The following is a 15,143-nucleotide window of genomic DNA, read 5'->3' on the forward strand; positions in this document are numbered from 1 at the left end:
TTTTTTTTTTTTTTTTTCATTTATTCCATTCATTGTCTCGCCACATCGTATATATTTACAGTATTTTACTTTTGCTAATCCTTCGCAGTTTCGAGATACAGAATCCAGCAAGCTTGCAGAGAATTACGGAAATTTATGTAAGCTTGATCGATGACGATACAGCTGCGGAGACGTATATTCATTATACATTCGTATAAAAATTGATCCTGTATTAATGAGGAAACGGAAAGATCTGTGATAAAAATTTATTTCAGGCATATTGCGAAATTGCTTAGAATATTAGAATTTTCAGCCTCTGGGGAATTTTCGTTGATGACGAATAATCAAATTGAATACACGTATTTTGGATATGAGGGGGGGGGGGGGGGGGGACTAGTTTTTGCATTCTTGTATTTTTTTTTTTTTCGATCTGAATTTAAGCATTCAAAAATCTCCGTCAAGTATAAATTATTAGTACCTAATCAATTATGAAAATTCGCGTCATGTAAAAGAAAATAAAAAACAAAATGAAAATGAAATAAAATCAATCGACACTTTCTTTCTAAGAGAAAGCACGACGTATAATTATAATTATATAAGATAATTTTGATGTAAAGATAATTAACGGAGGGTTTCACCTTCGATCCTCCGCTCTTCGCAAACATGAATCGCAATTACAAATCAAATTTTCACGCTGTTTATGCATTGCGTTTCATGCATACAACGCATCGTGCACGAGCCCAAGGCTAATTATTAAACAAACAGATTATTAATGGGATGAACAATTCGTGCGCAGGTGAATCCGATAATCGATTTCCGATAATGCACATTTATACCTCTGTAAAGGAGTTTCAAAATGCGTAGAAAATGGCATTACAGATAAATATACAAGTTTTTTTAATCTCAAAGAATTTGTATTTTTGGTACAGATTTTTGAATTTTTATTCTTTTTTTTTTTTTTAGAATATTTACCGCGTACTTGTTGGAAAAATGTTCCAATAATGCCAGACGAATATATATATATGGGGAATTCCATGCGATTCCAACGAACGTCTGATCCTCATCATTTCTGATTTGATTTAATATTCTTTGTTGCGATAGTACCAACTTTTGAAACGGCACCCTGAATTTTTTCAGATTTTTCATTCATCCGCTCAATTATTCATAAACAGTCGAAGTGATTTTGAAAACTGACCGTTATTAAGACTCTGAAAAAATTCTCAGGCACTCTAGTTTCAATTCCAAACATTTCAACCGAAGAAATTACCCGAAAATTGCATCAAGCGCAAAAAACCAAATAACAATAATTAAAAAATGCCAATTGTCATACAGAAATTCGTACGCAAATTTTCCTTATATTCAATTGAGATTAGACGAGTGAAAAATCTACCATTCTATTCTATTCTCTTTTTTTTTCGTTTCTTTTTCTATTGATTTGAAACAATTCACAGATTCCCAAAGATTTTGTTACTTCTTGTCGCGTAGGAAGAATTTAAAAATAAAAAACAAACGCCGGAAAACGACCCTAAAATTGCGTCAAGCAAGAACAACAACAAAAAAAAAAAAAACAAACCGGTGACAACAATCGTTAAAAAAAAAAATGTCAATTTTCACGCAGAAGTTCGTACGAAAATTTTCCAGATCCACGCCGTGATCGTTTTTTTGAAAAATAGAGTCAATAAATTTGAATCTCTCGTTATTATATTATATTACAAGGCAATTCGCATATCGCATACAGTTTCACGATTCGTCTGAAATCCAACGAGAGTCTCTGGTTTTTTTTTTTTTTTTTTTTTTTTATTTTGTTTTTTATCGTTGAAATAACATTTTTATCCATAGAATATATGAAATGTATACATACATACACGCAAGTTCCAACATACCGTGAATATCTGATGCGATTCTTGTCCCAAAGTAGGTATGGCATTGTTGTTATTGCTTGAGGAAACACGCGTTATTCAGGGATTCCTTTACCGCTATAATACAGCTGGAGGATTTTATTTTATTTCATTTTTGTTTATTCTTCTTCTTCTTCGTCGTTTTTTTTTTTTTTTTTTTTTTTTTTTTTCTTTTACCCTCTCTATTCCCTCTCTTCGTCCGGTATTTCGTTTTATTTTCAACAATGGAAGCAAAAAGAAAACGTTCCAGCGCGATACTACGGTGGATAACGTTTTTCTTTTTACCGGGCATAAAAATTTTCTTCCACTTCTCTTCGTTTCTTCGCGTCGCAATTTCATATCTCACGAATCGGTCGTTTCGCGTAAAATCTACAACTTCACCAACATTCTCGACAGGTGTTCACAGATTCTGTCGGTAGATTTTTTTTTTTTTTTTTGCCACTTTGACGCTGGCCCGAAACACTTTGTTAATATGAATAAATTTTTTAACTTTTTTTAGAAATCTTCGGTTTAGTCGAAGTGTAAAACCGCGACTTTCAAAGATTTATAATGTTTTTGACAATCTTCGATTATTTTGGTCGAAATACCATTGAAATTTTTTTTTCTTTCATTCAAAGGTTGAAGAAGAAACTACAATTTATTAGTGAACGTGAATTTAGAAAATTTCATAACAATACAGCGTTCGAAAATAAAATAAAATTCATATCCGGGGGAGATTTTTCAAATCTTCGTAAGAGATTCAGGTAATCATAATGATTGCTTGTTCAAGGTTTCATCCTTGAGACAAAAAAAAAAACTGTCAATCTCAAGTCAAGGTTTAAGCCTGTACTATTTTACTGCTGATTAACCTCTAGCGATTCATTTATTTATTTATTTAATTGTTTTCGAGTTTAGAATTTGTGTGATTTGATTAAAAATTGATATTTTCATTTTACATGATGTATGTTTGACTTAAAAATCGAACGAGCCGAGGTTGAAAAATTCGCAATTTAATACGTGATCACGATTTTTTTTCCACAATTAAAAATTTTTTTTTCCACTTTGAAATTTTATAAGTCGTTAACGAATATACGAACGATAATGAAAAATTATCATTCTGTCAATTATAGCTACGAAATAAACACACGTGTTATAAAGCGTATTCCACATTTCTCGTAGGTTAAAAAATTTAGGACAGAGCAATTGCATTATTCAAAAACCTCATTATATAACAAACGAAAATTAAAAATTGTTTTCTACTGGTATTGATCGATGCAACTGTAAAAAAAATTTGAAAGACTTTAGTCGATACAAAAATAGATATATTTTCAATTTTTCTTTTTTTTTTTTTTGTTTTTTTTTCAATCAAATTGAAAGCATTTAAGCCCTTGGGAGTATAAAAATTCAAAAACAACCGTAATAAGAACCATTCCAATGTCAGTATAACAGAGTAGACGGAATTTCATCCCTTCTTTGTGATAAAGTTTAAAAGATCCGATTATGAAAAGAAATATTCTTTGATTAACAAAAAAAAAAAATTCACACACGTACATAGATGTTGCCAAAATAGGTGAAATTGCATAGCAAAAAGTGAAGAGCGAAATTGGTTTTGCGCGTCTGCGTTGCTGGAATACCGCGCCCATCCCTCGGATTCGAATCGCTGCCTATTTCGCTTATATTACAGGCATTATACGCGTGCATACATATGGAGCATTCCACGCCAATTCGACCGGGGTTTTACCCTTGAATTCTTAGATTTGGCGCGTGATTTTTTCTATGATTGTTCTCACTTCGAAGGGTACTCTGTTTTTTTTTTTTTTCCTTGTTTTTCGACTCAATTTTTTATTTTCTACAATTTTTAGAAACGATTTTATCGAGCGACCAAAATTAAAAATTTAAAAAAATTCTGAAAAATCCTGCGTCGGATATACAAATTTAGGACCCGGAATGGGCCGATTTTCCCTTCTTACTGTTTTACAAACTTTTACCCGCAAAAACATGTCATAAATTTGAAGCGAGAGTTACTTTACTATCAGTGGCTGCTGAAATATTTTCTTATATCACACCGGATTTAAAAATAAAAATTCACGTGTTTCGCAGGGGACACTTTCTCTTCTACTTTATTTTGCTGATAAAAAAAAAAATTGCAAATGGTAAAGTGATTCCGAAAAGTCTGAAAAAATTTTCAAAAATTCAACGTGACGTGTAAAAATGTATCAGCGACCATCCGTAGTAAAATGACTTTCGCTTCTAATTTTTTTAACGTTTCTTCACGGAAAAAGCTTGAAAACAGTAAAAATGGAAAATCGGCCCACTCTGGGTCTGAGCTTAAAAATTTTGATATCTGACGCAGGATTTTTCTAAATTTTAATTTTTGAATTTTGGTTGGACGATGAAATCGTTTCTAAAAATTGTTAAAAATTCAAATTGAGTCGCAAAATGATGGGGAAAAAAAAAAAAAAAAAAACAGAGTACATTTCAAAGTGAGAACCATCGTAGGAAAAATGGCGTGCCGAATCTGAGAGGTCAAGGGTAAAAACTCAGGTCGAATTGGCGTGGAATGCCCTGTATATATACGTACGCATATACATATATGTGTGTACGTGTAGACAAACTCGGAAAGTTTCTTGCAGGCCATCTATTATAACGAACGAGCCTGAAGCAAAGTTTGAACAATTGTTATAAGCAACTGAATATACTTGTATTATATAAACGATTGGCTTGAAAACTGTTTTAATCGGCGTAAAACACCGCGTATGAATATTATACGGCCATATTATACCCCGAATATTCTATATATACATGTGTATATATATATATATATATATATATATATATATATATATAAATACATGTATATCTATACATTTCTGCAAAGTCGCAAGCTTAATGAGCCACGAAGAATCATTTTACCGAGGGTGTATTTAACCCGACTTAATCGTTGCGAACCTCGGATGAAAAAAATTGTCGGATGTATACTTAATTACTCGGCAAATTTTGATCGTAATAAAACTGAGGGGAAATTTTAGAAAGATAAAAGAAAAAAAAACAATCGTTCGCTAAAAATCTTGACTGTAAAAATTTGCGAGGAGATTTTGTATTGTAATTATGGTAAAACTTGAATTTTCAATATAAATACAAGGCAAATAATACTTTGCTAAAATTTTTACGGAAATTTGAAACTTATTTTAATTCTGAGAACAATTCGGGAAAGATGAATTTTCGTTCGAAAATATTAAAATTGTTTAAGCTGTGGTAATTGTTTTCATTTTTTCGGAAATCATTATTCCGAGATTTTATCTTGTTTTGAATTTTGTTTTCGACGAATTTTATCGTTTCGTTTTTCGTTTTTGGATTCTGTTCAATAATTAGATAGTTTCATAACGTCAAATTAGACGAGTGCAGATTAAATTTTCAAAGCATTCGCATGTTGTTTGAATTGTGTTTTTGTAGAAGCCAGTGGGATATTTCCGATTTTAGGAAAAAATTAACGTATTTTCTCAAACGTTTGTTGTAAATAAAAACTAAACAAACTTCGGTTCTGCGTTTGAATCACTTTTATTTAAATATTAATCAACGCAAAAAAAAAAAAAAACAAGAGAAAACTTTACAAGTAACAAGTGAAGATTTTGTTTATCATTCGATGTATGTTATCAAAATTTGATTTACTTGAATACGAGAAACTCGAAACAAAAATTTTCTTTTCTTCACCTTTGTCATCCATTTCATCCTTATTTAAACATGTACGGTAACTCGAATGATTATTAAATTATCGCCTCTTATTGTTTACCCGAAAATGTTGCAACGCCAGGAATTAATAGTTCCGGTCAAATTTTCCAGTACTTCCTGCATATGTATTCAAGATTCTACGCCTCTCTCCGTCCGTCTCGCCTCTTCGCAGATTTCAGAGTATTCAGGCTGTCGCGTACCAAATTTAGATCAGTCCGGTTCGAAGCTCGGATAGCGACGCTCAGCGTCGCCTAAAACCAAAATAAATACCCTCGTTTCATCCGCGGGTATAATCGAGACGTTTATACCGAATAATTCCATGCCGTTATATACGTTCGCCTAAATAATCGTTAACGCTTTTATCCGTAGTTCGAATTTCCTTTCGATTCTAAATAACAGTGATAGTTTTATACACTCGTCGTACTTCCGGTTTTCAGCACTTAAGGGAATTCTACAAGGAGGTGAGAACTTTTATCCCACGGTGACGTTCTTCCACATTTCATTTTTTTTTTTTTTTCTTTTTTTTTTTTATTTCTGATTATAAATGTTCTCTAGGATTTCTTTTTTCTTCAATTTTTTTTTTTTTTTTTTTTTCTACTTTTAATACAAAGCTGTTTCTATGTATGTGAGGAATTCCGTTTCTGATTTCGTTTAAAAAGTTCTCCGCAATTTTCCCAACTCTGAGACAGTGGGTTGAATTTTTTCAGATTTTTTTTATCAACCGCTCAGTTATTTATAAACACTTGAAGTGATATTGAGAAGGACGTTTTTTTTATAAGACTGTATTTTTTTACTTCAAACATTTTTAAAACCAGGCCCACGACGGGCAGAAATAATTTTCCCATTTCATTTATTTTCAGCACTTTCAATTTTTTTTAATCACCTAAAACATTGTTCCAACTGTCTAAAAATTTCCGAAAGATTGTCAAAACTTATATTTTACACTGCGAACAATTCTAGAACGGTTTCATTATCGGACGATATTTGTTTATTTCTTTGGCGCAATCAACTTTTTCTTCACCAAATTTACAACGAAACCGGTCTAGAAATTTTCAGAGTGAAAAATAGGAATTTTCAGACCGTTCGAAGAATGTTATATCTGATCAATAGAATTAAAAGTGCTACAAAAAATACATACAATGAATGTTTGAAATGTTTGGAAAAGAGAATGCAGTTTTTAAAAATTTTTGAAAGAATTTTGAAAAATGTACTTTTCAAAATCACTCGGGCAGTAGAATTTCGTCGCTTTCGCCGAAGCTTTTTCAACAGCTATATATAATCTATACTTTATCTCTTCGATCTTGTTTTTTTTCTTTTTCTTTTTTGTTTTTATCGTTTTTCTTTTTTTTTTTTTTTTTTTTTACTTTGGCCGACTCGCACAGCGTTCGTAGGTTTCACCCTCGTTGTCATCATCATCATCACTGTGGTAATTTAGCGTGCTCTCGTCGCGTAATTTCGCCCCCTTTCCTTAACCGCGGCTTTTTTTTTTTTATCCCTCCATCAAGGATCGCTGATGAGATAGGCAGGCGAAGTATCGAAGAAAAAGTTGGCGAAATGCGGTTCAGACTGAGCGTCGAAAGCCGTGTTTTTCTCATTCGTTTCCTTTCTTTTAAACGCGTCCCAGGAATTTTTCCAGACCCAATAAACTAACCGCGAGCTTTCCCGAAATTCGAGCTTTCGCCGTGCGAATAATTAAAAATTGCATATTTATTTGTTCACTTATTTTGGAGCGAAACTGAGAAAAGGAAACTAACAAGAAACGTGTTCGAAGAAAATATTTAATTATTTCAGTAGTAAGTTTCATCGCTGAGAATTAATTGATTCGTCACGTTTGAATGAAAAATTGTGTTCTTTAAATTGCGGCCCGTTAACTCTGTTATTTTTCTTCTTATTTCATACTTTTCTTACTCATTTTATACGCAATTAAATTTCTTTCTTACCGCGAAACGCGACGCGACTTTCCAGAGTTTCCAGATTATAATCACTCGACAATAGCCGCGGCATTTTATTGTATAGCTTCAATATAATATACATTCAGTCACCTCGAGTGGCGATAATTATTTTTTCACATTTACAACACAGCTGAAACCTGTGAGAATGTAAAAATTTACTAAGTAGGTTACGTGATTGAAAATTACAGCCATGCGATAGATTTTCAGAATGAAAATAATTTTGCATCGCGTTATGCCGAATAACGGAGGCAAAGAAAATTAAAACCATTTTTTTTTTTTTTTTTATTTCTGACAAATTTAAGACCAACTATCCGAATTGCAAATTGGCAAAAGTTTTTCGTAACCTAAGTATCAACCCAATAATTATTCAGTGAAATTAATCAACTACTGTTACGAAATTTGAACAAAAAGAATTAAACTTTTAAGAATCTTAATTTTTCCTCTTCTTTTCTCTCTCTCTCTTTTTTTTTCTGGTTAAGAATTAGAAATCACAAGAAGATCGGACGTCCTTGGCAAAAGTTTATCACAGTTCGTTGAATAAATCGACTGCGCAGTAAAAACTTGTAGATAAAAATTTTCCGACCCCGGACGAGAGCTAAAATTATAAAATTTGATTTTGGGAATTTATTGATCATTTGATGATTATATTTTATTGCTCCCCGACGTTTGCGCAATTTTTTACCACCATCGCCGTATTTTTTCTTCGATTCAAAATCGAAAGTATCAATTATTATCATCATCTTACTAAACCAGGTATCTATTTAATACAACAAGTAAGAAAATGGGTGAATATTTTTATCCGAAATTGAATAAAAATTATTTTAACCAAACTATAAATTATGAAAAAGCTTTTCCGCCATCAAGACTGCGTACTGAAATTCACGAAACTTTAGCTTCGTATGCACAGTTTGAACAAAAATATAAATAAATAAAAACGAAACAATCGATGAATCGATTAATTTTTACCGAATCAATCGAGTAGTGTTCGATTATTTTTTTTCCACACTATTAATCGACGAATCGATTATCTTAAGCTCATTAGCCATCGATCATTAATTATGATCGATATGGTTTTCCTTTCTCCTTCAACCCGCAACTTCATTCCTCTTCGATATACCGAATGGGGAGAAAATGCGAAGTTGGCTCGGTGGAAATTGTGTACGTGCTAAATTGAGGTTGACTCAACTTTACCTACTTCGCGTGGGATCTTGTACATTATACTTACGTAGGGTACGTCGCTGTACGGCTTCCTTCCATGTCATTGCTTCCGTGATGTATTATAGTTATAATAAACCCGCTTACGTACCCACATAGTATACACATATGATACATGTAACGTATAACATGCCCGCATATATTTTATAATAATGGGAAATTGCACGAACCGTGAGCGATCGGGTGACGAAATTATATTTTTTTTTTTTTTTTTTTTTTTATCACACACAATAACCAAAAAAGGATCGACGATGGCGCAAAATGTTCAGGCGTACCTCGTTTTTTCGTTATTCCAACAATGTTCGAACAATTTATTCCAACGATACCTGTTTTACTCAATTTTTTGTAGTTGCTGTAACTAATGAAATTTTTCTCAACGAACGAATTGAATTATCAGATGCGTTGTCTCAAATTCGGAGTCGTTGCAAAACAGATTCTAAACTTTCCGATGGAATCATCGGACCGACTTGTCTATTTTTTTTTTTTTTCTACCGTTGGAAATGTACCGAAAAACGAGCCTTAAATTTCGAAAAATTCGACACGCTTGACACACAAAAAAAAAAAAAAAAAAACAGCGTAGTAAATCATATCTTTGCGTATGTGGAAAATTTGTCGTTTTCTGTTGCGGGAATGTTTAAGCGTTATAAATTTCGACGTTTTTCATTTGCCTGTAAAAGTTTTTCACACTCTTCCGCACGACTGCGAATGGATTATTTACATAACGTTAGACTTTGACCAGAAACGCGCGGTGCGGCATGAATATTGGATTCGTTGCATTTCGTCGGGCATTACGAAGTTTTATCAACACCTCTCTACGCGCAGGTTTGCAGTGAAATGTGAAATAAGTAGGCAGGTATTTAACGGATACGGAAAGAGGCTGCCGGTTGGTTTGTAACGCGACCGTAACCATCTCTGGTAATCATTTGACGGTAGATCATAGGAAAAGCGCTAGTGGTGGTCGTGCTTGAAGAAACGACCCGGAGAACTCGGCAGCTGCGGTTTAATTAGACGTTATATATCGCTGGGACCTAATTAACTCTCTCATGGTTTGACGTGTATAGATAATAAATATATAATATGCCTGTATCAAGTACGCATCGCGTGATATTTGTTTATTTATACAGCAAAAGAGAGACGGGGAAACGAAGGGCGAAATATTTTCACCGAAAGAAAGAAAAGATGCGGAGGTGATAAAAATAAAAAAACTAAAAATTGGATTTTGTAATGATTTTTCCTGTTTTTTTTTTTTTTTTTTTTTTTTTTGTTCTACGAAATCTCGTCAAGCTTTAATGTTATCCGACAATCGTGATTTTTATAATTTAAACTTTTGCGTCACTCGTTGTTGCGCTGAATCGATTTTTATAGCAAGATTTTGTTTTATGGTTTTTTTTTTTTTTTTTTGACACGGTGATTACGAATCTGAAATTAGATTTGGAAAATTCAAGACGATGGATACAACACGGTGGAAGGATGTTTGAAATTTGATCGAATACGGTGAAAAAAAAAAAAAAAACTCTGCGTACGGGGATTTTGGGATCGCTTATTGAATTCGTCGTACTGAATTTTCAAAATCTATTTTCGGGAGAATTTTATTTTCGAAAAACACTCACAACCGTGACTCAAAAGTTTTCAAAGATCAAACAAAGTTACGTTGAAACAAAATTTTGTCATTATCTTCGAGGAAATTTCGATTTTTATTCAATCTTGTATGTATTTTGTTGATTATTTTCGTTTTGTTGCTGCAACGAACAATTCTAATTACAAGCTTTTCCTGCCATCGGTGCAGAGAATCCAGACAAGACGCATAACTGTCTTAACAGATTTCTGGCCAGCGCGGCAGCGGCTATATTTATCTTTCATTCACTCTATCGGCGCAAATCTATACAGCTGTATTATATAATAATACGTTAAAGCTCTGCAAGTATTTTTTTGGATATTTTCGACACTTACTCATTCGAAGATCCTACAGACTGCCGGTAAATCCGACCATTCGACGCGTCACTTTAAAAGTCACCGATTTTCTGCTCGATTCCTTGCAGTTGGTTGAAAAATTTTCCACCGGTGTCTCTTCTTTTTTCACTCATTATCTTTTTTTCATTTGTTTTTCCCGCTTTTTAAAAATACGACGTCATTTTCACAACGAGGTTTGTCATTTTACGCATTGAAAAATCACGACGGCGTTTTATTTTGACTAAAGATCGCGTTTATATTGTATGTTAATTTTTTTTTTTTTTTTTTTATTCCTTGTGTTTGGTAAACTTTTTGCTATCAACGAATTTGACGAAATTAAAGTCGCATTACAGTCACGACGGTTTTATCATAATTTTTATAAACGAATCAATTATTCAACCGTTGTAACTAACCATTACACTAATTAATCAACAATTCATCGCTATCTTTGCAACTAATCGAACTAATGGTTTTAACACCGAGAAAAAACTATATTCCTAAGACTTTTTTAACTTCAGGAATTCACAACGTTATTCAAAACTATAATTTAACGGTCGATAATCTCTATTTTCTCACTTCACGTTCAAGGGAATAGTTACGAAAAATGGTGGGAGAGGAAAAGAAAGAATAGTTGGCAAAAAAGGGAATGATGGGAAATGAAAGGAAAAGGGGTGTAAAAAAAAGGGGGGGGGGGGGTAAATAAAATAAAAAGGAAAAGAAAAGGTACGATTAGAAGGCGGATCGTCCGGCCTGTTCGCCCTCCGATATTCTAGTACCTGTGTGCCCGTCGGAACGACGTCAAGTCGACGTTTCTCACCGTCACGCGTTATAGACGAAGAGATATAGTAGCTATAGTTGTCCGACCTCTCGACGTCGAGAAGTTATACGGATTTAATTAAAACCGATAAAGCTTCTCCAATTCTTACTGTACACTCGATCGTGCTTACGTGTGGCACGAATTACGAGCTCGCAATTGGATGAGAATATTTTTAACAAACATCCTTTTGAAAATTGGCTCGGATCGTCGCTGGATTCGTTATTCCTATGGGGCAAAGTTGAAATTCCGAATTTGAAAGGTTCCGAAAGCACTGGAGTGAAGATTTTTTGGTGGCGAAACTTGATGCAAAGAAATTAAAGCTTTCGAGAAACAACGAAAGGACAAAATTCGACTGGTCCGAAGTTCCGGAAGTGCTAAAGTGAGAAAATTTAAATATCTGAAATATCAAAATTCCGGATGATCGGAAGATTTTACGTTGTGCGAATTTTTCGCCGTGTGAAATTTCATCGGTTTGATGATTTTTTTTTTGTTTTGGATTTTCGATATTATTACGTTGAAAATCCTGGTCATTCTGATTTTCGGTTTTTCGGATTTTTTTACAACCACTCGTCGAGTAAACTAAGCTGTGCTAGTATAGTTTAATTTTCGGAATATTACTCTGTCGAAAATTTATTTTACGGAATTTTGGTCTACACTGAGAAAAATTTCATTTGTTACAGTAGCTAGAAAAATTGAGTAAAACAGGTGTCGTTAATCCTTTTTTGGTAATTGCAACGCTAAATCAGTTTCTGAGGTTTACTCTACTTTTTTTAGTTAAACAAGGCGTTAACGTCAAATTTTCGCAACAGTTGCAAGAGAATCTAGCAACAGCGATAGTAATGAGAAAGAATAGTAACGGATACTAGAGTTTCCGGTAACGGCTAGAAAACTGATTTTCATTTTCTACCTAGAACTATATTTCGTCGATTGTGGTAAAGAAAGCAAATAATTAAGGACCGAGCGGTAACCGGAACTAAAAATTTCTCTCCGTGTATCGTAACTTTAATTTTCCGAATCTTGCATTTCGTAACTTTGAGCCATAGGGTTCGAAACTTTGATATTTCGTCAAAGTTTCATTCTTTTGTTTCAACTTTCGCGACGAAAAAAAATCGGAACCTAGCACTTTCGACACCTTTCAAATTCCCAATTTCAATCCCGCCCGAAATTTTGATCGAAAAATTCGTCCGCCAGTGAATATAATTCGTCTAAAAAAAAAAATAACCGATTTCGAAATTAACGAGCCTCGACGACACGACGACTTTGCGTATCTCACTTTATGCCGGATAATTCAACAACCGACTATATTTCCCCACCGCGCTTGCGGCGTGATTGCGCCCATGGTGAATTGAGAGCTTAAAAGTCGCATCGTCCTTCGAAGGTTGTGCCGTGCAAGACAGCGTTAGAAGGCTGCGGACTTGCGACTCGGCCGAGAAAGCGAAGCGTTTGTAGCTGGATAAGACACTTGCAGGCAGGCAGTCCAATCCGTGTACCGTGGAAAGTGGCCCATTTTCTACCAGGCTAAATATGAGGGTGGAATCGGGGGAGGAGGGTAAAAGCTTGGCAAAAAAAAAAAAAAAAAAGAAGTAAGAAAGAATGAAACAAAAAAAAAAAAAGAAACAAAGTGGGAAGACGTAATAGAAGGGAGAAAAATCAAGGGGTGGAACCAATTAGCGGTAATGGCTGGAAGAGTGACGGAATTATCTCGCTGTTACGCTTCGCTCTGATTGATCTTGGCCCTTCGAAGGGGTTGCGGGATACACGAAAATCTATGCTTAGCAGCAATTTTGCCAACCCATCGGCAAATTTTTATCGCGTTCGATCCTGATTCATACGAAATGAAAAAGCTCATTCAAAATACATTAACAGATGTCGGGTGTTGAAATTATGAAAGAAAGTTTAGCTGAGGAAACTTTGTTTCAAATCGAGTCAATTTTTATTGAATAACGTTAAAATAAAATTAACGATTTAAATTTGGACAAATTTTAAAACTGCGAGGCGGAAAATTTTGATACTTTTTAATTTTTTGTACATGGGAATAAATTTCTAACACAGGGAATTTGAAACGAGCCGAAAAAAAAAAAAATAATTTATACCTACATACAGTCGGTCAAATTTTGTCACACATAAGTAATATATATATGTATGATTGCATTTACGGAGAAAGGATTTGCCGAATCAATCCCACGGATTTAATCGGGAATAATTATTTGCTCAACAGATTGATCTCCACGCTATTATTGATTTACGCAAATTACGTTTTACTCGAGAACCTGAATAATTACTATCGTCGACTTGACAATTGGGATTGAAGGACAACGATCGGGAAATTCAACCGAATGATTTACAGCCGAGGAGTTTTCAGAGTAAAAAGTTTATAAAAATTTTATCAGATTAATTTGTGTACTTTATGTTATCTTTTTTTTTTTCTCTCTATCGTTTACGTGTTTATCGATAATGTTTAATCTGTGATACAGTCGACTATGATTTATTTCATCCGTTTTAACCGTGGATATTAAAATTCATCCTAGTTTTTTCACTGGTTTCCATGTGCATAAAAATAATGGTGATTATTTATCTTTATGATTTGCATTTTTCAAAGATAAAAACACTGTGTATGTACAAATTGGATTTCTGATTGTAATTTGAATATGCAGTAATTGATTTGGGGCGAGGTAAAAGTTCAAAAAACCGCCTGATTCCGAATTGTTTGGTGGCGAAACTTGAAGTAAAGAAATCAAACTTTGGAGAAACAAGAAAGTTTCGAATGGTCGGAAACCTGATGGTTCAAAATTCTGTTATGCAAGATTTTGAAAATTCAAGTTACGATTGAGCCAAGTTCCGAAAAATAAAGTTTCGACGGAGTAAAATATGAGAAAAACCGAAAATCAGAAAAAGTTGTGAAATTTCACCAAGCCAGAAATTCACAGAACTGAAAATCTTGGATCATTCGGAATTTCGATGTTTCAGATTGCGAAATTTTCTCATTTTTGCAATTTTCGAAACTTTGACGTTTCGTCAAAAGTCTGATTTCTCTACTTCAAATTTCACCTAAAAAAAAGAAACAAATCGGGATTCACCGTGTTTTCGAGACTTGTTAAAAATCGGAATTTCAATCCTGACTCGCTTCATTCTTCTCCCAAGCGGAAAAGAAGAACGTGAAGAAAAATCAACTTTTAAGGTATCTCCTTGAATATCGACTTGCGCTTATCAAACATCGTTACACGTGTAAGTAAGTAGATAAAACAAAGTGTAACACGATCTTATTACACAACGTATACGACGCTTTAATAATCTATCAATCAATATAAAACCCTGTTATAATGAATATCCGACGTGTACCACAAATTGGTGCTTTTTCACGCGATTAAATGTCGATTTTTATCAAAAGAACGCGTCGGGCGTGAAATTTGAAGAAAAATTACAAAGAAAGAGATGAAAAATAATCAAAAAATATTCGTCAACTTTGCCTCGAGTCAATTTACATCGTCGATTTGATTTAAAAATTCAATTTCACCTTTCAAACACTGAATATCATCGTTTCATTCTTTCGATGCACATTTTTTCCCTCCTGCGACTTGATTTTCAACTCTCAACATTTCATCCAATAATTCAAACACGAACAAT

General features: G+C 33.7%; 2 protein-coding genes across 2 annotated transcripts in view; one reads left to right on the forward strand and one right to left on the reverse strand.

Annotated features, from left to right (window-relative positions):
• LOC107225915 (glutamate receptor ionotropic, kainate 2) overlaps nucleotides 1-11,454 on the reverse strand; it is a 251,204-nt gene extending 239,750 nt beyond the window's left edge. The window contains exon 1 of the mRNA XM_046744598.1: nucleotides 10,703-11,454. The gene's annotated coding sequence lies outside the window, so the exon portion shown is untranslated. The remainder of the gene's footprint in view (nucleotides 1-10,702) is intronic.
• The window catches only part of LOC107220378 (glutamate receptor ionotropic, kainate 2), a 45,122-nt gene continuing 35,765 nt past the window's right edge, over nucleotides 5,787-15,143 (forward strand). The window contains exon 1 of the mRNA XM_015658951.2: nucleotides 5,787-6,046. The gene's annotated coding sequence lies outside the window, so the exon portion shown is untranslated. The remainder of the gene's footprint in view (nucleotides 6,047-15,143) is intronic.

The sequence above is a fragment of the Neodiprion lecontei genome, chromosome 7 (assembly GCF_021901455.1).
Source record: "Neodiprion lecontei isolate iyNeoLeco1 chromosome 7, iyNeoLeco1.1, whole genome shotgun sequence".
NCBI classification, from domain to species: domain Eukaryota; kingdom Metazoa; phylum Arthropoda; class Insecta; order Hymenoptera; family Diprionidae; genus Neodiprion; species Neodiprion lecontei.